Source organism: Ambystoma mexicanum, chromosome 11 (assembly GCF_040938575.1).
Source record: "Ambystoma mexicanum isolate Mex_15411 chromosome 11, UKY_AmexF1_1, whole genome shotgun sequence".
Lineage (NCBI taxonomy): Eukaryota > Metazoa > Chordata > Amphibia > Caudata > Ambystomatidae > Ambystoma > Ambystoma mexicanum.
The window spans coordinates 224,092,924-224,116,834 of NC_090934.1; the positions used below are offsets into that span (position 1 = coordinate 224,092,924).

The window sequence follows — 23,911 nt, forward strand, 5'->3', positions numbered from 1 at the left end:
CCCCACTACCAGGTCGATCTCCTGAGTTCTCAAGAACAAAGGATAAGGAGCCAAGTATCCTGTAACTAAGAAGCTGAGTCGAGGAATCGCTGGTGACCCGCTGAAGGTTTGGCACCCTGCACTGCTGTCGCTTTCGAGACCACTCAGCCTCTGATTGAACGAGAAGGTCTGCAAAGGCGCTTCGACTCTTTAGAATAGTGGGAATAACTATTCTCGGCATCTTCACCAAATCCTGTATGTAAGCCTTCGGAAGTGTCCGTGGGCCATCCAGTGGACTGGCCAGCCTACACAGGAACCTTGCTCTGTCACCGCCGTCTGGCTTGCTGCTAATCCTGTGTCCTCGGCACTCTCACACGATTCGTACACATGGCGTTCCCAGGTCTGAAGTGAGACATGTGCTTTGGGACCGGAATACACGCGGTTGCTGAGTTGCCCAGCTGTGGTAACAATCTGTGCGTGTTCGCTGCATTTGGGACACCCTCGACCCTGACTCCTGCTGTCGCGGAATCTGCACGGCGTCGAGACATCCTGCTAATCACATCTGAACTTGCCAGTACCGAAACGGAACCAGAGAAGCCTGGGTCTGCCTGCATCGGGGACCGGTGAGTAGTCAATACCCTAACTGGTCGCCCTCCCGCAGGAGCCTGTGGCTTTCCATCGCTGTCGTAAAGAGCAACCCTTTTCCGCACTTGCTCCCTGCTTCTGCCCACAAGTGGAGGCCGCGCTTGAGTAGCGGGGAACTGTTCATCATCGTTTTGTTCACCTCTCTGAACTGCCTGATTTTCCTGAAGAGACTCCCCTTTGCCTGTTGGCACCCGGGTGTGTGGCTACATTTGAACACAAGGCTCCACTCTTCGTAGTGCTCGGACTTCCTTCTAGTTAGGTGACCTGTAATGTTGAACTGGGTCTAACGATTACTTGCACTGCCTGTTTTCCTCCCCATCTAGGTGGTCTGCATATTTCGTGCTTCTAATTCCTTAGACTACTTGGTCTTGTATATATATTGTATTGCTTGTGATGTGTTGGTTTATTGGCGATTTACCGTGATTCTTTACTATGGTCGATGTTACAAAGGCCTTGTAATAAATGTGTCTATATTTTTAATATAACACCTGTCTGGAGTAATTTGTAAGCGTCCTTGCTTTGTGTGCTCATTGCAGGCTTTCAGTCACCCTCACCCCTCTTGAGACCTAGTCTTGACCGCCGCCATCGCTACCCTGATTGGTCTGGCTTGTCCAGAGGTTACCCTGTTCCAAGAAACTAGGCTGGCCTTCTGAACCTCTGCCCCTCCAGGACAGAATTCAGAAATCCATCTTAACAGCTTCCCCGACGGTTGTGGCTCGATACCATCGGTAGAAAATTGCTATTTTCTGGTCTGAAGCGACAGCGTTTTCGGCAACCACACCCATAGTTGTTTCAATGGTGAGGACAGTGACTTTCTTACCTCCAGATATAGAGGCTTGCCTGCGGCGCTGTCCTCTGTCTCGAAGCTCCTTGAGGTCACTGAGGCAGTTGGTGTACTCTGAGCCCCTTCCTGGTAGTTGTATTGCCGCTCTGAGCTTTGATTGTCCCTCCCTGAGTGTTTTCTTGGCGCCCTGTCCCTTTTTGGATCTGACTCCATTATGTAGGGTGATCTACTGTTACCCAGTTGCCTTGGGTCTGTTGGCTTGACTCTGTTCCTAGGCATTCTCGTGGTGTTATATAGGTCTTCTGTTTTCGACTTGTAGTGACTCCTACTTGGCGATTGCTTTAGCCTGTGGTCTGCTGCGGTAGGGTCTGGCTTGGATTTAGTCAGTATTGATAGATGAAAGCCTCATGAGGTTAGATCGTCTAAGGCTTTTTTGATGGAAGACGGGAGGGCAGCGGCTCTTATGTGTATATAGGCTTTCGCGGTTGTTCCTCTATGGTATGGTTCGATCCTCACATAATCCTCTGATCTCAGGGTTTTTAGTGTCGTGATTTTACTGAAGATGTTTCTCACTGTTCTTCTATTTAACACCATTTATACTTTTTCCTCAATGCTTGTTCTAGCTTCAAGGTCAGTGTCGCTGAACTGTGTTCTGATCTGTAACGCTCACCTGACTCCCACGGGGGCGCTGGCCTGGTTTGCGCTGCTGTGACCTCGTCTAAGGTGATGCGCAGGGTTCGGAAGACGGACTGGACCGGGCCCCAGATCTGGCTTGTCTGACTCGCAGAAGTATCCTTCTGTAGGTGAGAATATGGGATTAACTGTCTGCAGGGTAATGCAATCGGCCTCCCACTTACCCCTCTCACCCTCCTCAAAACCCTTCTTTGCTTCCCCGTAGCGTCTCACCTTAGGGTCTGGAAGGACGAGCTCTCCATCCTGCTTCTGATGCAGGGGCGCGTTGGTATCCAGTTACGTCACTGGATTTTCGGATGGGTGAGAACCAAACTTGCTTGGCTTCCAGGTAAGTTTTCTATAAGTGGTTCCCCTTGTGTCCATGCATTAATGTTCTAATGCTAGTGTCTTTTTCCCCATAGGGGCCGGGGTACGGAATGCCGGGGAACAGGCACCGACCCGAGGTGAGCGGTGAAATCCTTGTGGAAATCATTTAAGTCTTTAATGAGTGTTTTGGTAATGTCTTTTCATTCACTCATTAACACTGATGTCTTTTTCCCCTTAGGGGCCGGGGTCCGAAAATGCCTGGATGCGGCGCGGACCCGAAATGAAAAGGGAATGACCCAACAGGTAAGTCTTGACATGGAGTTTTAGCTTCCCTTTTCCCTTCTTTCTCTCACCTTTGTTCTTGTCTTTTCTCCCTAGGCGCGGGGGCGTGACTGCGAATCCGGATGGTCTCAGCTGAACATGGAGGCGCCCTGTAAAGGTGAGTAGAATGCGGCGCTGCAGCGATCGATGCGATGTGCTTTTAAAAATAAATGTCTTCCTTTTCAGGATTGTCTGCGAAATGTCTCTGGGATGCAGATTTAGCAGGTGAGGCCTTTTCCTTCTTCTGTTCTCTTGTTCCCTTCCTTTGCAGGTGATTCAGGATGCTGGCAGGTGTGGCAGAAGTCAAGATGCAGGAGCAGACACGGTGAGCATCCAGCTGCTAGATGCAGAACAACGCGAAGCACGTGTGGCTGATCGGGTGTGGTTTAAATAGCCTTGGAAGAAGTTCCTAGAATGTGTCCTTCCTCCAATCAGGTATGTATCCTTCCCCTACCACGCCCGGGTGGTAAATGAGTCCCACAGGTAAAGTAGTTCCTTTCAGGCCTCAAGGAGGCCGGGGTTCTGCAGCATGGTCTGCATCAGGTAAGTGCACCCAAACACTTTCATAATGAGCCTGGCGCCTATGGCGCCAGGACTGATGTTTTCTATGAGCCTGGCGCCATAGGCACCAGGACGCTGTCCAAAGGGCCCCTATAAGGGGTTGCTGGGACCTTCCCCGGGGACTTGATGTCCGCTTTCGGGGACGCAGGGCCTGAGCCGGCGCCCCGGGAGCGGGCATCTTGACAGCACTCCCCCCCAAGACCCCTCCCAAGGTTGTTCCCTCCAGGGGTTTTGGTTTGTTTGGGAAGAGTCGGTGGAATTTCCTGACTAATCGAGGTGCATGCACATGGTCACTGGGTTCCCACGACCTCTCCTGAGGTCCGTACCCCTTCCAATCAATTAGGTAGAAAAGCTTTGACCTAAACATTTTTGAATCTAAAATGTTCTTCACTTCGAATTCGGGTTCCCCATCTATTTGAATAGGTTCTGGAGGTTTGAGTAGCCGAGTTCCGGGGACCACTGGTTTCAGAAGTGACACATGAAAAACAGGGTGAATTCGCATATTAGCTGGTAAATCAAGTTTAACCGCTACTGGGTTAATTATTGCTGTAATAGAATAAGGTCCCAGATATTTCGGGTTAAAGGTTCGAGGCCCTTTGAGCGGTAAATGTCTGGTAGCTAACCACACTTGATCCCCAATCTGATACGGAGGTACTTCACTCCGATGTAGGTCAGCATTCTCCTTGTATTTTCTCTTGGCTTGTTGTAAATGCGTGGTTGCTTCTTTGAAGGCTCGGGTAATGGTAGAATGCAGATGTTCTACTGCGGGCACTCCGAGGTTCTGAGGTGAGTCGAGGTTTGAGGTTCGAGGGTGATGTCCAAACAAGGTATAAAAAGGACTATGGCCAGTTCCAGAGTGTACCGAATTATTATATGCGTATTCGGCTATCCAAATAATGTCTTTCCAGTTGCTTTCAGATTGCTGTAACATACACCGTAAGTACTGCTCAAGGGTCTGATTTGTCCTCTCGGTCTGACCATCGGTCTGAGGGTGGTGACTGGTCGATAATCTTACGTCGATTTGTGCCATTTGACAACATTTGCGCCAGAAGTGGGAAATGAATTGGCTTCCACGGTCAGAGATTAGTATAGATGGGAATCCATGTAGCCGAACAATATTTTCGAGGAATTCTTTGGCTAGGACAGAAGCTGAAGGTAAACCTTTCAAAGAAATGAAGTGGGCCATTTTGGAAAACAAATCCACAATTACCAGAATGGTATTGTATCCCGAACAAGGAGGCAAGTCCGTAATAAAATCCATTGATAGGGTGTGCCAGGGTGCTGGCGGTATGTCTAGAGGTTGAAGGAGACCGGCTGGTCTTTTCTTTTGACCTTTATTTTGGGCGCAAACACCACAGGACATCACAAAAAATTTAACATCTTTTCGCCAAGAGGGCCACCAGAATTGTCGTTTCACCTTTTCCATTGTCTTGGCAATACCGGGGTGTCCCTCTATTAATGTATCATGATAACCTGAAATAACTAGTTCGTGTAAATCCTTGTGCGGCAGGAATAAGCGTCCTTGGTAATAAGGTAAACCATTATCTATGGTAAAGTCTGATCCCTTTTGTATCCAATCCTGTAGGACTGTAGGGTCCAGGAGTTGTTTCACTCTGACTTGAATGTCTTCAAGCGTCTGTAACGAAGTCATGCCTAGAATTCGCTGTTCGGGAATTATTGGTACTGGTTTTGAGTTTGTATCAGATTCTCCCATTCCAATTCGGGATAAGGCGTCTGCTTTGCCGTTCTTGCAGCCAGGTCGATAGGTAATCACGAAATCAAATTCAGCGAAAAACAAAGCCCATCGGAGCTGCCGCGATGACTGAGCCTTGGCGGTTTTCAAATACTGTAAATTCCGGTGATCAGTGATCACCGTGATGGTATGCCGAGCGCCAAGCAGGTAATGCCGCCAGGCTTTAAAAGCGGACTTTATGGCTAACAGTTCTTTGTCAGTGATTGCGTAATTAATCTCTGGTGCCGAGAATTTTCTGGACCAAAATGCTACGGGATGCAGTTGGTTGGTTTCAGGATCTCTTTGAGACAGAACTGCTCCCATGGCTAGGCTGGATGCGTCAGTTTCGACGACATACGGGAGATCTGGACGTGGGTGTTTCAATATAGGTGCAGAGGTAAACTTAGCTTTTAAATCCTGGAAGGCGTGCTCGGCTTCTTCAGACCATTCCAAACATTTATTTTTCCTCAAGAGTGCAGTAATGGGTTGTACTATGCGTGAAAATTCCGGGATAAACATGCGATAGAAATTGGCAAAGCCGAGCATGCTTTGAACCCCTTTTACAGAGCTAGGTGATGGCCATTTGAGGATGGCATCCACTTTTCTTGAGTCCATTCGGACTCCTTTGGGTGTCAGGATGAAACCGAGAAACTCAACTTCTGTGGTATGGAAAACACATTTCTCCAGTTTAGCAAATAGTTTGTGTTGGCGCAGTTTTTCCAGAACTGCCCTAACGTGTTTTCTGTGATCAGATTCCGAAGAGGAGTACACTAGAATGTCATCGATATAGACGACAACACAAACATCGATGAGTTCCCGAAGGACATCGTTCATGAAGAATTGGAAGGCAGCAGGCACATTGCACAACCCGAAAGGCATTACCTGGTATTCGAATAATCCATATTTTGTACGGAAGGCTGTTTTCCATTCGTCGCCTTCTTTTACTCACACCAGATGATATGCCCCCCGGAGATCCAACTTGGTGTATATGCAAGCGTCCTTCACCTGGTCAAGGAGTTCAGGAATCAGAGGCAGAGGATATCTGGTTCAATGCGCGGTTATCGATACAAGTTCTAAGGTCGCCTTCTTTTTTAGGCACGAAGAACAAAGCCGAGGATGCCGGGGACTTTGACGGGCGAATAAAACCATTGGCGAGGTATTGATCCAAATATTGTCTCAAATGCAGGTTCTCAGGTTCGGTAAGGGCATAAATCCTGCTACAAGGGGGTTGTGCACCGGGCACCAGATCGATTTGGCAATCGTACGACCGGTGAGGAGGTAACGTGTTGGCCTGTTCCTTTTGGAAGACGTCCTGAAAGGCCTGGTATTCCGGAGGTAATTGCATGGAGGCAGAGGTTACAGATGCCAGATTAATCTTCAGGTTTTCTGGGTAGCATGTTTGTGCACAATCCGGGAAGGTTATTCGCTTAGCTCGCCAATCAATTCGAGGATTATGTGTCTCTAACCAAGGAATTCCAAGAATAACCTGAAACTGTGGAGCCTTGATTACATCAAACACAACTGACTCCCGATGGCCGTCAGGATCAATAAGAGTCACCCCAGTAGTGGAATGTGTTACCGGTCCAGAGGCAATTTCAGTTCCATCGACTGTGGTGATGACATCTTTGCTGGTTTTAGGACGGAGAGGGAGGTTAATCCTAGAGGCCAATTCACGATCCACGCAGTTTCCAATAGCCCCACTATCGATGTATGCCTTTATTGCATGCAACCGCTTAGGCTTTTCTGGATCTACGAGAACCATTGGCACAATGAAATGCGAGGTCTGAGAGTTAGTTTTCAAGCTCGGCAAGCGGACCCCTACGCTTGTCGGGCTGAGTCGTTTCCCGAAACAGAGTCTTCATGGTTTTTATCAGCGGCTCCTACCGCTTTTCGGGGCGGTTTTGCCGGGCAATTTCGTAGAAAGTGTCCAGAGTTCCCACAATAAAGACATCATTTTAACTGCCACCTCCTTTCACGTTCCTTTTGAGTTAAGGGTTCTTTAACCCCTCCAATTTGCATAGGCTCAGAGACATCAACTCCCTTGGGGTTAGCATGGGTCTTGACCAACACCCGGGTCTCAAACCTGGACCGATCTGTTTTTCTGTTTTGAAGTCTGTGATCCAATTGGACCACTAAGTCTATATACTCTGTGCATTCTTGGGGCGGATTTACAACTTGGGCTAAGACATCTTTAAGTTCTCCGCGTAGACCTCAATAAAATAACGTGACTCTTTTATCCTCTGGCCATCCCGTTTCCACAATTAGTCTATTAAAGGTTGCAATATAGGATAGGAGGTCCTGATTGCCCTGTCGCAGGGATAGAAGTTCGTCATCCAAAGCCTGCCCCTGAGAGTGTCGAGCAAATAACCTTTCCATGCTTGCTTGAAATCCTTGAAAATCACGGAGAATCGGGTCATCTTGAGTAACCAGTGGAACTGACCAATCGGCAGCACAGCCGCTGAGATATGACAATACAAAGGCTAGTTTGGTCTGATCATTAGGGAAGGCCCCAGGTCTGCATAGGATGTGCAAACGACACTGATTCATGAATACCGCAAATCGTTTGGGGTCCCCAGCAAAGCGTTCAGGTGGGGCCAGCGGCATGTTTCCAGGTGGATTAATCTGCACAGGGTTACTGGGAACCACAGGAGCGGGGTTCCCTCCGGAACAGGGTAGAGGAATTTGTCCAGCTTGACCTTGCAAAAGCTGTCTGGCCAGGTCATCAGTTCTTTCCTTTGATATTATTAATTCCCTCTTGAGGGCATTAGTCTCTTGACGAGCGGCATGTACTTCGGCCCGTAATTCCCCCAGTAATTGGGCCAACTGATCAGTCTCAGAAGTTTCCATAGCGCCTGGGTGGGAATTTGTAGGAAGGCTTCGCTTTCTGTAACACTCACCTGACTCCCACGGGGGCGTTGGCCTGGTTTGCGCTGCTGTGACCTCGTCTAAGGTGATGCGCAGGGTTCGGAAGACGGACTGGACCGGGCCCCAGATCTGGCTTGTCTGACTCGCAGAAGTATCCTTCTGTAGGTGAGAATATGGGGTTAACTGTCTGCGGGGTAATGCAATCGGCCTCCCACTTACCCCTCTCACCCTCCTCAAAACCCTTCTGTGCTTCCCCGTAGCGTCTCACCTTAGGGTCTGGAAGGACGAGCTCTCCATCCTGCTTCTGATGCAGGGGCGCGTTGGTATCCAGTTACGTCACTGGATTTTCGGATGGGTGAGAACCAAACTTGCTTGGCTTCCAGGTAAGTTTTCTATAAGTGGTTCCCCTTGTGTCCATGCATTAATGTTCTAATGCTAGTGTCTTTTTCCCCATAGGTGCCGGGGTACGGAATGCCGGGGAACAGGCACCGACCCGAGGTGAGCGGTGAAATCCTTGTGGAAATCAGTTAAGTCTTTAATGAGTGTTTTGGTAATGTCTTTTCATTCACTCATTAACACTGATGTCTTTTTCCCCTTAGGGGCCGGGGTCCGAAAATGCCTGGATGCGGCGCGGACCCGAAATGAAAAGGGAATGACCCTACAGGTAAGTCTTGACATGGAGTTTTAGCTTCCCTTTTCCCTTCTTTCTCTCACCTTTGTTCTTGTCTTTTCTCCCTAGGCGCGGGGGCGCGACTGCGAATCCGGATGGTCGCTGCTGAACATGGAGGCGCCCTGTAAAGGTGAGTAGAATGCGGCGCTGCAGCGATCGATGCGATGTGCTTTTAAAAATAAATGTCTTCCTTTTCAGGATTGTCGGCGAAATGTCTCTGGGATGCAGATTTAGCAGGTGAGGCCTTTTCCTTCTTCTGTTCTCTTGTTCCCTTCCTTTGCAGGTGATTCAGGATGCTGGCAGGTGTGGCAGAAGTCAAGATGCAGGAGCAGACACGGTGAGCGTCCAGCTGCTAGATGTAGAACAACGCGAAGCACGTGTGGCTGATCAGGTGTGGTTTAAATAGCCTTGGAAGAAGTTCCTAGAATGTGTCCTTCCTCCAATCAGGTATGTATCCTTCCCCGACCACGCCCGGGTGGTAAATGAGTCCCACAGGTAAAGTTGTTCCTTTCAAACCTCAAGGAGGCCGGGGTTCTGCAGCATGGTCTGCATCAGGTAAGTGCACCCAAACACTTTCATAATGAGCATGGCGCCTATGGCGCCAGGACTGATGTTTTCTATGAGCCTGGCGCCATAGGCGCCAGGACGCTGTCCAAAGGGCCCCTATAAGGGGTTGCTGGGACCTTCCCCGGGGACTTGATGTCCGCTTTCGGGGACGTAGGGCCTGAGCCGGCTCCCCGGGAGCGGGCATCGTGACATGATCTTCCCTGTCGGACTCGGCTGGCATAGTTTTTGGAGTATTGTGTCCTTTGGTTTCTTTCGTTTCGGTCTCTTCCCGATAGTCCGGGGTTACTGTGTCTGGAACGCTCCCCGTCCACCTTCTTCACAGCTATTTCCTCGTCTGAGTTTTTCTGTTTTAGGGGTATGTCGCTTTTGCAACGATAACGATCTCTTGGTGGCACTGCCAGTAGAGCTTAGTGGACTCTAATGCCCTCATGCTCTCTCTTCCTTCTTCTGCTGCACGAGGCTTCCTCCTGAGGCTTTCTTAGACTCTCCCTGCTGTGTGTTTTTGCGGGTTGCGCCTTTGTTGTCTGGGCCCTTTGTGAGTCAGTGTCGGTAGTGTGTGTGTCCTTGGTGTCTTTCCTCTTTCTCTGAGAGGGTTTAATTTAGATGCTCTGAAATGTTCATTGAAGACGTGTCGGCGAGGAATTCCTCTGCTGTTCTTAGGGATTCCTCATCTTGATTCAACAGGCGTTTATCTGTTTGAGATCTTGTTTGATCTGTCCCAGATTTCCCCTTTTCTGACATAAGCCCCAATTTGGTTATTTTTTCCAACGGTTTTCTGTTGCTAGTGTTCGCTCCCTGCAGCCTGTGCCGACCGGCCGGGTTCTGTAGTTTTAGAAGCGATTGTTTGTTTGGTGTGGGGGATTGGGGAGTTCTGTGGATTTTTTCAGTTGGGCTCTTGCCGTATTTAGTCTCCCCGACGGTTTGTTTCTTGTTAGTTTCCCCTGTCTTAGTCTTGGCATCGTTGCAGCCTTTTCTCTGTGAGCTTTCCTTAAAGAAAAAGACCTCCAGTAAATTGGAGCTTTTAGGTGACTTATTACCGTTTGGGGAGTTAAAGATGCTGAAGTTTTCTCATTGTATGCTCCTTTTAGTAGCACACTGCTGTTTTTTCTGTTCCGTTTGAGTACTTAGAGTTGACGTTGTCAGATTTCCTTTTTTGTTGCCTTGTTCTTTGTCATTTCTTTGTGCTCCTGGATCATTGTCTATAGGTGGAGATCTGACTGTGTCAGTATCAGAAATGGCTTGCTTTTTTTCCATCGCCTGGATATATCCTTCTAGATATATTAATTTTGTATGCATCATCGCTATGATTGTTGTGTGGTCTTTTAAGTTGTCGTTTAAGGACTCATATAGCTTGCAGAAGGGGGCCAGCGCGATTGTAATAGCCGACATAATAGTTGTCATATCCGTTTTTTTCGTTGGAGTGTCTTTTTGCATGGGCGGCCATTGGTTGCCCAGGCTCTGACGCCTCTAAGCTATGCTTGGCGGGGTCGATTGGTTGACTCCACGTGGAGGAGACAGTTCAATAGGGGAATTTCGGTTGTTCCTGCATGATGGTGCTGGTGGTTCGCCAGTTTCTCTACCCTCTGCCTGCTGGTGGAGACTGCTGTTAGGCTTCATTTTTGGTCGGTTCGTTGCTGTGTAATGGGTGTGGATTACACCTGAGGATAGATGTGGGGGCCTTACACTTGTGTTTGATCATTCCGCTGCTCCATCCACTAGCAGGGGATTTTCCCTCGGTGGTCTCTCTGATGATGTCATTGTCTGATTATTTTCAGAGGCGTTTGGTCTGTTTGCTTCCGCTTGGATGTTAGGATGGAGTTCCTTCGATTGAGCGATGTCTTCTCTGGTCAGGCTGGCAGGATCTTCTGGCTCTGCATGAGGATTCTCATTTGTGTCCCTGCTCTCTTGGTTCTTAGCAGCTTGTACCGCCGATGCCTTTGGTGCTACTGCAGCTCCAGTTGGAAAATCAGTAAAGTTGCTTGTTTTTCTAATTTTTATTGCTGGTGGGGGCTCCTTTATTGCCTCTAAAATGTCAGCATCTGAAAGCTCAATTGCGCATAGCAAAACGGCTCCATTTCATTCAGAGACATGACCTGTTTGAATTCATTGAAGGACAAGTGGCTTCTGTCGTTATATAGCTGATGTATTGTGTCAATCCCCCCAGCAACCCAAGCCCCAAATCTCGCTTTCTCATAACCCAGTTGAAAGGCGGGATTTTTCCAAACAGGGGTAAGCAGACATGTACCCACTGGAGTACTTTATCTACGCAGTGCTCGTTTCAGAGCATGTGCCTAGTAGACAAACGGATCGGGACCCCCACCAACCCACAATTCCCCCTCATCCCAACATATGGGAGCCTAGCCAACTCTACCCACCAGAATACCTCCTCTACAGCCTTCCATTTAGTTGATGTGCCATTCCCCTTCCAGGCCATTGCATGGGAAATCAGCGCAGCCATGTTATATCAAAAGACATCTGGAAACCCCAGAATCCCCCCTTTCCCCTCAGTGGTTTCATCAATGTTATGTTTTGTTATGTTACTTGGCATTTATATAGCGCCTTATGTATCATTGGTATGATCTTAAAGCGCTGGTAGGTTGAACGCCCTCGGGACCGTAGTTCAGGTCAGTAGAGAGAGTGAATGTTCTTATGGTGCGTGGGTGCACCGGATATGTGTGCAGCTGGTGTGGTTGTTGCATGATAGCTCCTTCTTATCGGTAGGTGTGGTGCTGAGGAAATCAGTTGGATGTGTTCAATCTGGAGGGTTGACACTCAGATTGAGTTTTGGCTGCGTTATGCCTGAAGTAACGCCTAAGCTAGCCAGAATCTGCTCGGCTAGCTGCGTTTTATTAGGATGGTGGGTGTTCATGGGGGTATGTTTGTATGAGAATAGTTAGGCCAAATGTGTCATAGCATAGATGGTCGTTGTTCCTCTTTCCCTGTTTTATAAAGAAGTCTTTCAGGGAATGTAGTTGTACCAGTTTGGCAAATGTCTTTTTTTGCGTGTTTGTTTGTAGTTTTTTTGAAAGTCTGCTCATCGTAGGGATTGAATTTCTTTTACTTGAGCCTAAATTGTGAGTGTCATGCAAATTTGGGCACGGATAATCACTTAGTGGATGCTTGTTTGAGTTGTCTATTGCTGGATTAGGCTCCCCTTCTTGTGTGCTCGCCTCTGGTTCCCGTGAGCTCTGTTGCTCATTCATGGCGTTTTCAGCGGATTGGGTAGAGTAATCAGGCTCGTAGTACCGCCTTCCTCCTGCAGAGGATCTTGCTCGATTTTCAAGTCCTCCCGGAGGACGCATCCATTTCTGTGATCTCCTTTGCCGACTGACGCCCCGCCCCTTGAGAATGCCTCGCTGTGTTGCTCGGCACTCGCGGTCCGATGTGCTCCGCATAGGGTGTTGTCATCTCGATCCTGGGCGCTGCGAGATGAAGGGCAGGTAGGCGGGGGGAGTCTCCATATTCACTGCTATTTCTTCCGGGTTCTTCCCGTTGTGCTGGGGGCACTATGCTGTTTTGTTGGTCTTTGCCCGGTTTGTGTCGGCTGGAGAGGTTGAGGTAGCGTCTTGGGCCTGGTCTCTGGTTCCACCGCATGTCTCAGAACTTCCCTCGGTAGCAGCCGAAGAGGCGGCTGCGGGTGTCCTCGCCTCCGTGAGCCCTCCAGCCCCCGGAGTTGGGGACATGTCAGCTGCCTGGGACAGCCGGCGCTCTTGCGTGGGGGAGATGATTTCAGCGTCGCTATGGCCCTCGATCTGGGTTACTTCAGGGTGTTGTAGCGCCTGAGTTGCTACAGTGTTTTCAACTGCGCTGTATGTGTGTAATTGGCGTTTGCTGGCAATGCGGCCAACCCCAAGCTCACTTGTAGAGGCAGAGTCAGTGCGGCCCTCTCACTGTCTCTCGGTGCCAAAAGTTGCTTGCAGAGTTTTGGCGGGGCCGACTGCAGACGGCTTCTTTGAGGAGTTGGGCTCGTTTGTGGATCCATTTTGCTCAATCGTGGTTTGGAGCTCCGTAGGGTTCTTTTATCACCCTCTCCTTCCCATAGTAGTTCATCTGGTATTTTAGTCGCTGAGGGGGGTGGCATGTCTGGCAAGTCCTGGCACGGACTGCACAGACTGCTCCTACCTCTGCGACTAGCACTGGGCACTTTTTCCTTTCTTGCCACAGAACGCATACGCGCAAAGCAGCAAACAGCCAACAGCCAGGTAAATAGTCACTCATCCTTGACTAGCTCGGGCTTTCCTAATTATGTAAAAGCACCACCAACCCTACCTTCAACCGGTATAGAGTCCCATAACCCGCTACGCAGACCCTTGGCATAGTGGTCAGTATGCTTACACTCCGCCGGAACATCCTTGCTGCCACAAGAAGGGATCACTGCCAACACCTGGTTGTTATGTTTGTGAAACGCAGAGAATCTGGCCACCCTGCCCATTACACTCACCCCCCACCCACCCTCAATAGTAAATGCCAATTCCTGGACACCTGCGCCACGCTTTTCAGATGCATTGTATCGTCCACAGGGTTCTATCAAGACCCAGAAAACTCCCCAGATGGCAAGCACTCCCCAGCCCCACTTCCTCTGGGCAGCCCCCACTTCCTCTGGGCGCACATACATGCCCTTAGCACTGGCATGCTCTGAACATGTCATTGGGAATGAAATCGGAAAGCTTACCATTCCTGCACAGCACAGAAGACACATCTGCGATGTCACCTGAGCGGGAAAAAAGAGATATCATTAGCTTAGAAAACACTGGGCCCAGAATGCAGCAGCCCTGTGTGGGTCAGTGGTCCAGCGACCCCAGAGCCATTCTGCCAGGCCATGCTTATTTACTTACTATTTCCTGTATAGCGCTAAAGACAAAAGGCTTCTGTGCCTGGATCGGGGCGCTTATTTATGTACCAACAAGCGCATGAGATGTGATGTGCCTTCGCTGTGAACTACAAGTGTAGGTAGAAAGCAGAAGCAATGAGGAGAATGGAACGGGAGGTAAACCCGCAGCAGTGGAAGGACAGGGGCATTCACAGAGACACACGTTCAGGTATTTCCTGCTTGACTCTGTGTAAGGCAGTGCGTGTCTCTTTCTGTAAACCTGTGTGTACGCGCGCGGGTACGTGTTTCTCTGTGTATATGACTGTGTGTGTGTGTGTTGTACGCAGTGGTCGAAGTGTACGAAAAGAAGTAGTGGAGCTATGTTCCCTGCTGGCCTGCCCCTGCTCCCCACAAACCCCATTGCCACAACCCCTCCCACACACAATACACCTCCCAAACACTTGCACCTGCTGTTTAAGGGAACGTTCAGTGCAGTGCACTGAAAGTGAAGGTTTCAACTCCTTCCTACACTTTTATTTTAAAACAAAACCATTCCGGAACGGTTTCTTTTTAAAATAAAAGTATAGGAGCTGTACAAGGTAAATTAAAAAAGTATAGGAGCACCGCTTCCGACTGCTCCCGCTCACTTCGACCACTGGTTGTACGTCTGTGTGTGAGGGAGCGCTCCCTTTAACTGAATGTTTCTGTCTTGTTTATGTGTGGCCTATGTATACTTGTGAGAAATATAATGCCTGGTGATGTCTTGTTTGTGAGAAAATGTGCACCTGTGTCTTAGTCTTGGGTGTGTGTGTGTGTGTCCATGCGTGTCTGTGTGCATGCGTGTCTGTGTGTGTACTGATGCCCCAGCCCATCGTAACCCCTCAGAGAGTGCTTCTGTAGACAATGCCAGCCTTAGAGGTGGCACCGCCCCGGCAGAAAAAGAACAATTTGCTCCCCCTCTCCGTGCCCAGGGTCAATTAGGGGACCGGGGATTGGAGGTGCCAAATGTTTCTTGTCGGTGTTGGGAGAAGGCGTCCTTTTGAAATTAAATGTGCTTGCGGGAGCGGGCTGCATTTAACAATAGGGTGCTGCAGCACCGTTTTACGATGATTATCTCCCCACTCCCATGCCGGTGCAGAGAGTTAATAATTGGAATAGAGCGCTGATACAAGCATCAGCGCCCTATTCTAATGAAAACCACCCGACAGGTAATTGTCTCAATAGGGTGCACGCTTCCCCGAGCTGCCCTAAGGCCGGCCCTGTCTGTAGAGATACCTGTCTCACCCTTAGGTCCTGCTACTCCGGGTGCTCCCTGTGGTCCAGGCCTTCCCTGTGGTCCAGGCGGTCCAGGGAGCCATGGAAAGCAGAGCAGAAAAGAAGGTGTGATCACAAACACGTGAGGAAAAAGGATTCTGCTAAATAAAATATACATGAAGATAAACAGGTACAGTGAAACTGATCACATATGGGTAGTAAAAAATTCAATTTTTAATCCGATTCACCCTTAAAATAATCATTAATCTGATCCTCTCCATCCCCAATCCAGCCATAAACCCTATGGTGATTTCCCTGATGCTGTAAAGGGGGGGGGGGCGGTCAATGTGCTACATACACCCCATGCACAGGCCAAAATTCTCTTACCAATTTCTGGTTTTGGCGTGTACATGCCATAATCCACCTAATCCAAGAGTATAGGCATGGGTTTACAGGGGGAGAAGGAGATGGCTTTCAAGGGAGGCATGGTGGAAATGTGGAGGAGCATTTTACATCCACTCCCTTAAGCAGCTGCAAGAGTGATTGGCTGCTCTGCCTCCCAGCCCCCGGAAATTCCATCTCTGGATTCTTTGGCATCTTGTCAACCAGCTTCATCTTGCACACTGTGTGGGCAGATTTGGCTATTTTCCTGGGAATTGGGCTACAGAAAACACAATTGTGCAGGAAACCCGAGTGTTTTGGGCTATTTGTGGTTTCATTGTATCTATTTGTAAGGAAATTAACTGGTATTCCATAATTTCTCTTGCTGTGAAAGACAAACCCTGCAGGTGGGGAGGGGATCTGTAACCTAGATCAATGCAGTGAAGTGCAGCCTAAAGCCTGCAGAGGCTGCCATGAGTAAGCCAAGAAACAAATAACTCAGTGATGTGGAATACATGAATGGCTATTCATAATATTGTTATTATTTTACATGGTTCAATATCATAGATAATAGGGGACAGTGTAAATCATGGATAATAGTGGTGTAGAGGAGGTCCCAAATGAAGCCTGCACTCCAGTCACCCATGTTGAAGTACCAGGAACGTTCACACAGAGATATGTGATGTATGATGAGCAAATAAACCAACAGAGAGCCGCAGTAGGGCTCTGCCCAGTGCCTATCAGAAGAACGAGACAAATTCTCAACCGAACATAACATCTCGTGCAGAGTTCCTCAGGGAGCTAGCCTGTCACCATTGCTATTTAATATCTACATTCGCCTTTTGTGTGAATTATTAGAACAACTCCAAGTGTTTTTCACTAACTACGCTGACGATACTCAGCTTGTTATGGAACTGAGCGGTGATTATGCCAAGGACAGTATCACACTGAACATCCTCTACAAGAACATCGAAGTGTGGATGAACAACAACTGGATGTGCCTGAATAGCAATAAAACTGAGTTGATGGTATTTGGATCCTCTCAGGCGCGCGCTAAACTGACATCCGACTACAAGGGATTTCAAATCAAGGAATCCCACATCGAAGTAGCTGATAAGGTCAAAACACTTGGTATGACTCTCAAAGCTTCACTCAACGCTGATGCTCAAGCTTTGTACGTCACCAAGACCTGCAATTACTACATTAGAATACTCAAGGCAATTAGACCTCTTCTTAATGAAAAGAATTGTGCCACCATTGCCAGAGCTACCATCCTATCACGTTTGGACTACGGTAACGCACTCCTTGCTGGCACCAGCAAGCAAAACCTGCACAAGTACCAACTGATTCAAAATCAGGCGATAAGAATCATTAAACAAAAATCCAGGAGAGATCACATTAGCGATTTCAGACGTGACCTGCACTGGTTAAAAATGGAAGACCGTGTACAATTCAAGTCCCTGTGTCTAACCCACAAATGCCTTTATGGAAAAGCACCCGCCTACCTTAAGACTAAACTTACACCCTACATCCCGACCAGAACATTAAGATCCGAAGCTAAGGGCTTGATAACAACTACTAAATTCAAAAAAGAACTAGGTCTAGGAAGAGCTTTCCCTGCCCGCGCGGCAACCCCCTGGAACAATCTTCCGACATGTCTCAGACTGGAAACTAATCTCCATGTTTTCCGCAAAAAACTTAAAACTCTGCTCTTCAAGTAATCCCTGATTAGAACCCTCGCCACCTACTGCTAACTTCCTTATGTGTCAATCTGTCACGTCCAATGTACTATCCTCTTTTGTGTCTCTGTCTCCTCGTATGCGCCCCGATGCTTGCGAGCGGTCGGCGCACTACAAATAAACAAATAAATAAATAAATAAACGATACCTATTGAAGTACCAATAACCAGACAACCATGGACAGTAAAGTATCGATTGAGAAAACCCTACCAGCAGATGAGATGAAATGAAGATTGCTTAAGTACTGTCCAGGAAGAAACCAAAAAGGCCTTAATGGAAGACGAATGGTGACGTCACAAGGACTCGGACGGACTTGCAGATAGAAGATATGATGACCCAAGGATGACACAAAGAGATGAAATGCCATGAATAAAGATATCGTGAAACTAGAAGAAGAGAACGTTGTTGAAATACAAAGAAGCTTAAGCTGTAAGCAGGATGAAGATATTCAACCAGCTAACGCCTGTACATATGATTGTAACCGCAAGAAAGCTAAGAAAACAGTGTGGCTTGCTATGCTAAGTAGAAGAATAGAGCGGCATGCGCCATTATAAATAATCTACCACAAAACGAAGCACAGTATTATAAGTGCGAGTCCACTTTGCACAAAAAGCAGAATCAAATCAGATTACTAGAGGCCATAGGAGAAGATTCATATTCCAGCAACACGAAGAGAGACGGCTGAATCGAAACTCGGCAGAGGCAGCTTGTGCCAGGGAAGCCAAGGTCATACCAATAGAAGCTATGAACAGTAGCTACTTTTAATTGAAACTAAGAACAGAATTTCCTGCCTCTGAAGGATCGAGATAAGAAGGCGAAGGCAGGTGGCGGTTGAAACGAAAATCAAATACACAAATTGAGAGAAACGAGGCAGATTCACGGTGTGAGTAGCACGTGACCAACCGAGCGAGAAGGAGCACGGGTTCAAATCTACGCTTGGCATCCGCCCAGACAGAGATATCAGAACTTTTCGAGACAAGAAGATGCAGTTTCGAGGCCAACCACAGTGAACTCATTGACACATAGCCCATAAAGTGATGATTGATTGAAGGAAGGCCGGGTGAATTGGGGGACACCTTGCACCTGGCTGACCATTCTGCGTGCTGCTAAGCAAAGTGGAAATGTATGCATGGGGTTGATGCCAACCTAATCACAATGGACCAATAATCTAGGGTCCTATAGTTAGTAAAACCAATGGGACATCGTACTTTTAGAGACGTCTACAGTAGTCATTTTGAAGAAAGGGCTTAGATGCCCACCTGATGGTGTTTAAACAATCCCCTCACTCCGTGTCAGAATTCCTCTTCACTGGTTGACCCCGTAGTGTAGAAGAAGAATTCCCTCTGAATGGTACAAACACACATACAGAGGGATCAATTAATTGAAAGATGTTTGGATTTCTCTCCGAGACCAACGTAGCTGTAGAAGGAAAGAAGCACAATTAGTATCCAAATATACCTTCTGGCTCCAAACAGTTACTAATACTCCTCCCACACTAACCTGATCAGTGAAAGAACTGATCCTAAGAAGGTTTACCCCGATCTGAGTACAGGCCGTATATACTAGGACTATTCTGCAAAACAAACAGCCCCTCTGGTTTTACAATCACTTATGTACAAGGAACAAGACTGCCAATAAATATGTAAATGCACAGTAATTCTTACCAGAGGGATTCCAAAGTCGTGGAGCACGAAGTATAACTGGCAATTGTTTTTCTTGAAACGAGGAAACCAAACTTCCGTCTGATTTACAAGGAATACGTAAGCAAGAATATCCACAGTATAACAAACAATGGTTGTTACAACTCCCGCGATGCAGCAGATGCTGTCCCATGGTGCAGCTGATGATATCCCACGTTGCAGCGGACGCTGTCCCACGGTGCAGCGGAGGCTGTGTCGCTGGACGGCGGATACCTTCCCACGATTCAGCAGAGGCTGTTCTGCGGCGCAGCGGAGGCTGTCCCACGGTGCATCTGAGGCTGTTAATCAGTACAAGAATGTACGAACATAAGAACAAGAGTTACGTGAAGTCAACGTTATCCGAAGAAGTCCTTTAAGTAAGCCGGGTCGAAAATCACATGGGCAAGACAAGACTAAGGAGTAGGCAAAACAGAATCCACGGGTGAAAAGAAGAGGTCGGATACCAGAAAAGCACAGAGTTACCTAAACAGACTAGGAAGATCCAAAAATCAAGGTCGGGTCCAAAATCAGGGGGTCAAAGTTACCGGGTAGTCAAAGAACAAGGTCAAGAAACTAGCGCCACAAAAATGCTTAATCAGAAGCACTGAGTAAGCAGGGAGGCGGGGTTAAATATCCAGGATCACATGATCACCGCCGTGACCCAGCACGAACGTTGCGTCTCCTTAGCAACGTATTGCCTAACTTCCATGGCAACCTCCAGCCGCCTCGGAAAGCCGAGTTTTGAAGTACTCTCCCCCGCCATCCACTGCCTGACGTTTGGTTGGTTCTCCTGTGTCTTTTGATTACATGAAACGTACGTAGACCGTTACCAAAACCTGTACGCATAACAGTACCCTCCCCTAAAGATGGGACTCGTCCCCTCGAGGCCCAAAACTCAGATATTAATCGAGGAGCATGTATATGACTAACAGGTTCCCATGTTCTCTCTTCCGGACCATATCCTTTCCAATCCACATAATACACCCTGACACGTCTGGAAACCTTGGTATCCAGAATCTTGTGCACTTCATACTCGTCTTCACCTTTCACAGACAGAGGAGGCGGACGTGAAGGGAGAGAGGTACCAGGATGAAAGGCTTTAACGAGGGATACATGGAAAACAGGGTGTACTCTCCACTTGGCAGGAAGAGACAGTCGTACGACTACAAGATTTATTACTGCCGTGATAACAAACGGACCGATATAGCGTGGGAGAAGCGCCCTTCTACCAGGAATATGTAAATTCTTCGTCGAGAGCCAAACCTTTCCCCCCACTACATACGTTGGGGCCGGAGAACGATGGGCGTCAGCGAAGCGTCTGGCACTAGACTGAGCATTTTCAAGGTGTAGTTTAACCTGCGTCTGTATCGAAACAAGTTGCTGAATGCAAGAGGAAGCGGCGGGGTGACGTGCAGGTAGAACAGGAGAGGGAGGCATAGACCTAGGATGCCTACCATACAAGGCAAAAAACGGTGAGGAAGGCGTAGATGAATGGAGAGAATTATTATAAGCAAATTCTGCCACAGAAAGCAATGAAAGCCAGGTGTCCTGATACTGATGGGTAAGACACCTAAGATATTGTTCCATAGTTGAATTGAGACGGTCTGTCTGTCCGTCTGTTTGGGGATGGTACGAGCTGGAATACCTCTCATCAATTCCAAAAGAAGCGGTAAGGGATTTCCAGAAACGAGAAGTAAACTGTGAGCTCCTATCCGTAATGATAATACAAGGGAGACCAAAAAAAATGAAAAACATTTTTCAGAAACAAATCCGCCAATGTTGGGGCGGTAGGGAGACCTTGAGAAGGTACGAACAACGCCAGTTTGGTAAAATAATCAATGATCACCCAAATGGTGTTGAAACCAGAAACTGGAGGCAAATCCACCACAAAGTCCATGGAAATCATGTACCACGGATAGTCAGGGACAGGCATAGACTGAAGCAAGCCTACAGGTTTGGAATGAGAGCTTTTACATTGTGCACATACATAACAACAAGCAATGTGTTGGGTAACATCTTTAGCCATAGAAGGCCACCAGCACCACCGCTGTAGGAGATCTATGGACTTCTTAGTACCTGGATGTGCTGCTAACATTGAATCATGGCACCACTTGATGGCCTTCTTCCGAGTATCATCATCTGGAAGGAATAGTAATCCCTTGATATGAGGCAAACCATGTATGACTTCAATATTAAGTCTGGCCGTTTCCGCAGGATTTTCTTTCACCCATTCCTGTAATTCATCACGCAAGGTAGGTTGTAAAGTACAAGCACAGATCACCTGATGTGACAATAGAGGACGACCGTCTGCACTTGGAGGAGACGACTCACCATGGATGCGTGAGAGGGCATCGGCCTTCGTGTGTAATGAACCGGGCCGGTACGTAATGGTGAAATTAAACATCAAAAAGAACTCATGCCACCTAGCATGTCGGGCAGTAGAACACTTAAAGGCATGGTCTAGTAAAATTTTTTATTGTCCCAACGGGTCGGCCATGTTTTTTTAAGCCTAAGTGGCTCGATTTTAGAAAACTTTCCTATGGACCTTACCCGAGTTTTCGTCCATTAAACGCACGCGAAAACAAGCACCAGGGAGCCGCCATTTTCTGATAATCCTATCTTTTCCCCAATTGCCCTGGCTGACCTGCTTTTGCGGCACTAAATCAATTCCCCCGCCCCTGAGCCTGTCATCAGCAGACTTGTACCGCCCATTTCCCAACGCCAAAGCACGTCTCGTATCAACATTCGCTGCGCTTCAGCTAATGACGTGTCGCCATGGAAATGGCAGGATGCCTCTCTCCTCAATAAGTATAAACAGACCGTTTCACAACACACAGCAGCCGATTTTCGATTCCATTCCTCTCTCTGTGTTACTTTGAGTATTCTGTGACTCGTTTCAGTGCTCTGGTCAGCTACCTTCGCCGCTTGTAGCCCGTGTGAACAGATACCAGTACCACCGCTATCAATTATTTTAGTTTGTTTAACACACAATGGCTACAATAATGCCCTACATGTACGAGCCCGAGTATACCGAGGAGGAACTACTGGAAAGGGAAGCACGCGAAAACGATGGGGATTCGGACGGCAGTTGGCAGGACGAATCAACAGATGAAGAGCCTGGGCCTAGTCGAATGGACGGCGTCTCCACCTGGTGCACATGCAATCGGTGCGAGCTAATGCCAACAGAGGATGAGAACTGCTGCTGCCGAGAAAACTCGGGATGCCTGGCCTACATTTCGGAAGACGAGCCACGACCGCAATGCATCACCGAGCTGCCAGACTTCAGGGCAGCCTGCCTCACACGGGCCGTGTTGAGAATAATGATGGTGCTTATGCACGAACTTCGAGCAACTGTTCGTCCTCGTAATCCGAGTAACGAGTAAGTATACTCTGCTTGTCATGCCACTCCTATTTCATGTTCTTCTACTATATCCAAAATTACATCTACATATCATTGTAACACATGTAAGTCATTCAATAGTGTGCATTGTCTAGATAGCATTTGTCCGTGTAAAATGCCATTAGTTAAAGAATTGTCATTGACAACAAACGTTTATTAAACTTATCTGGGTCATTTAAAAACAGTTTGTTTCATTCCTTTTCACAGGTGGTACAGGCTGGTGGCCTATCGTTCCTTTACATGGTGGCTTCACGGGAGGCTTGGACACCGCGTTCGAAGAGTGATACCCGCCTGTGCCGTTCGTGCCATTAGAGAAACGTTCCCGAGTGACAGCGGTCAGTACAGGGGATTTTCTCTCGCTGTGCTGCAACCTGACCTGTATAATCTTTAAAGTCTTGTATTTTTGTGTCATGAAAATAAGATACAAAATAAAACACCACATATATTTTAACAACGTTTGTCTCGATTTTTTAAATGAATCAAGTGTGTCTCCATTCAAGGATGGATGTCAGACATCTGTGCTCCGAATGGGTGAAGGTCTGGTTGCTGTGAAGCAGGTTGGTCACTATCTATCTAAGCTGACATAACATATTCTCGATAATGCATGCACTAAATAACACTTGTTCAAAGTCTTTCAGTAGGTTATGTCTCTATAAAAGTCACACATATATCTATACTAACAATTACCATTGGATTATACAGGCCTTAGGGTCTTGACCACTATAATACACCGGTTGAAGTGTGGGTCTCTGCTCACAAGAATCTCCGGTATGTGGCATTTGTTATTGATAAGCAACGATACACTTTCATTGATATAAAGGCGATATACTGTATATTGATATAAAGGCGGTTCGCGCCGGTGGATGCGCGCTGGCATGGGGGGCTGTGACGGGCGCAAACGGCCAAGGTGCCAAACTACATGTACACTTCAAAAGGTGTCCCATGCCAAGGGGCCATTGTTCACATGGCCTCCTCAGACCCCGTGTCTCCAGGCAGGCCTTCCCTGAGGCAGGCCGCCCCCCTGCAATCCACATAAGTGTGTCTCCATTCAGCAGTCTTCCTGTGCCTTATCTGCACGCCCCAGGGCCATCCATCCCACCCCCCTCTATCAAAGGCGGTTCACACCCGGGGATGAGCGCTGGCATGGGGGGCTGTCAGGGGCGCGAAAGGCCAAGGTGCCAAACTGCATGTACACTTCAAAAGGTGTCCCACGCCAAGGGGCCATCGGTCACATGGCCTCCTCAGACCCTGTGTCTCCAGGCAGGCCTCCCCTGAGGCAGGCCGCCCCCCTGCAATCCACATAAGTGTGTCTCCATTCAGCAGTCTTCCTGTGCCTTATCTGCACGCCCCAGGGCCATCCATCCCACCCCCCTCTATCAAAGGTGGTTCACACCCGGGGATGAGCGCTGGCATGGGGGGCTGTCAGGGGCGTGAAAGGCCAAGGTGCCAAACTGCATGTACACTTCAAAAGGTGTCCCACGCCAAGGGGCTTTCGGTCACATGGCCTCCTCAGACCCCGTGTCTC

The 23,911-nt window shown here is 48.1% G+C and overlaps 1 long non-coding RNA gene across 11 annotated transcripts in view; it reads right to left on the reverse strand.

Annotated features, from left to right (window-relative positions):
• The window catches only part of LOC138503294 (uncharacterized), a 311,300-nt gene that overhangs the window by 116,855 nt on the left and 170,534 nt on the right, over positions 1-23,911 (reverse strand). For 3 of the 11 annotated variants that reach the window (XR_011279601.1, XR_011279609.1, XR_011279610.1), the window contains exons 3-5: positions 18,567-18,650; positions 15,218-15,348; positions 13,796-13,834 (exon numbers count right to left, since the gene is read on the reverse strand). This is a non-coding gene — a long non-coding RNA (uncharacterized lncRNA). Of the gene's footprint in view, positions 1-13,795; positions 13,835-15,208; positions 15,349-18,566; positions 18,727-18,971; positions 19,286-23,911 lie in introns of all 11 variants that reach the window. The other 8 variants (XR_011279608.1, XR_011279606.1, XR_011279604.1 and 5 more) reach the window with 8 other exon arrangements.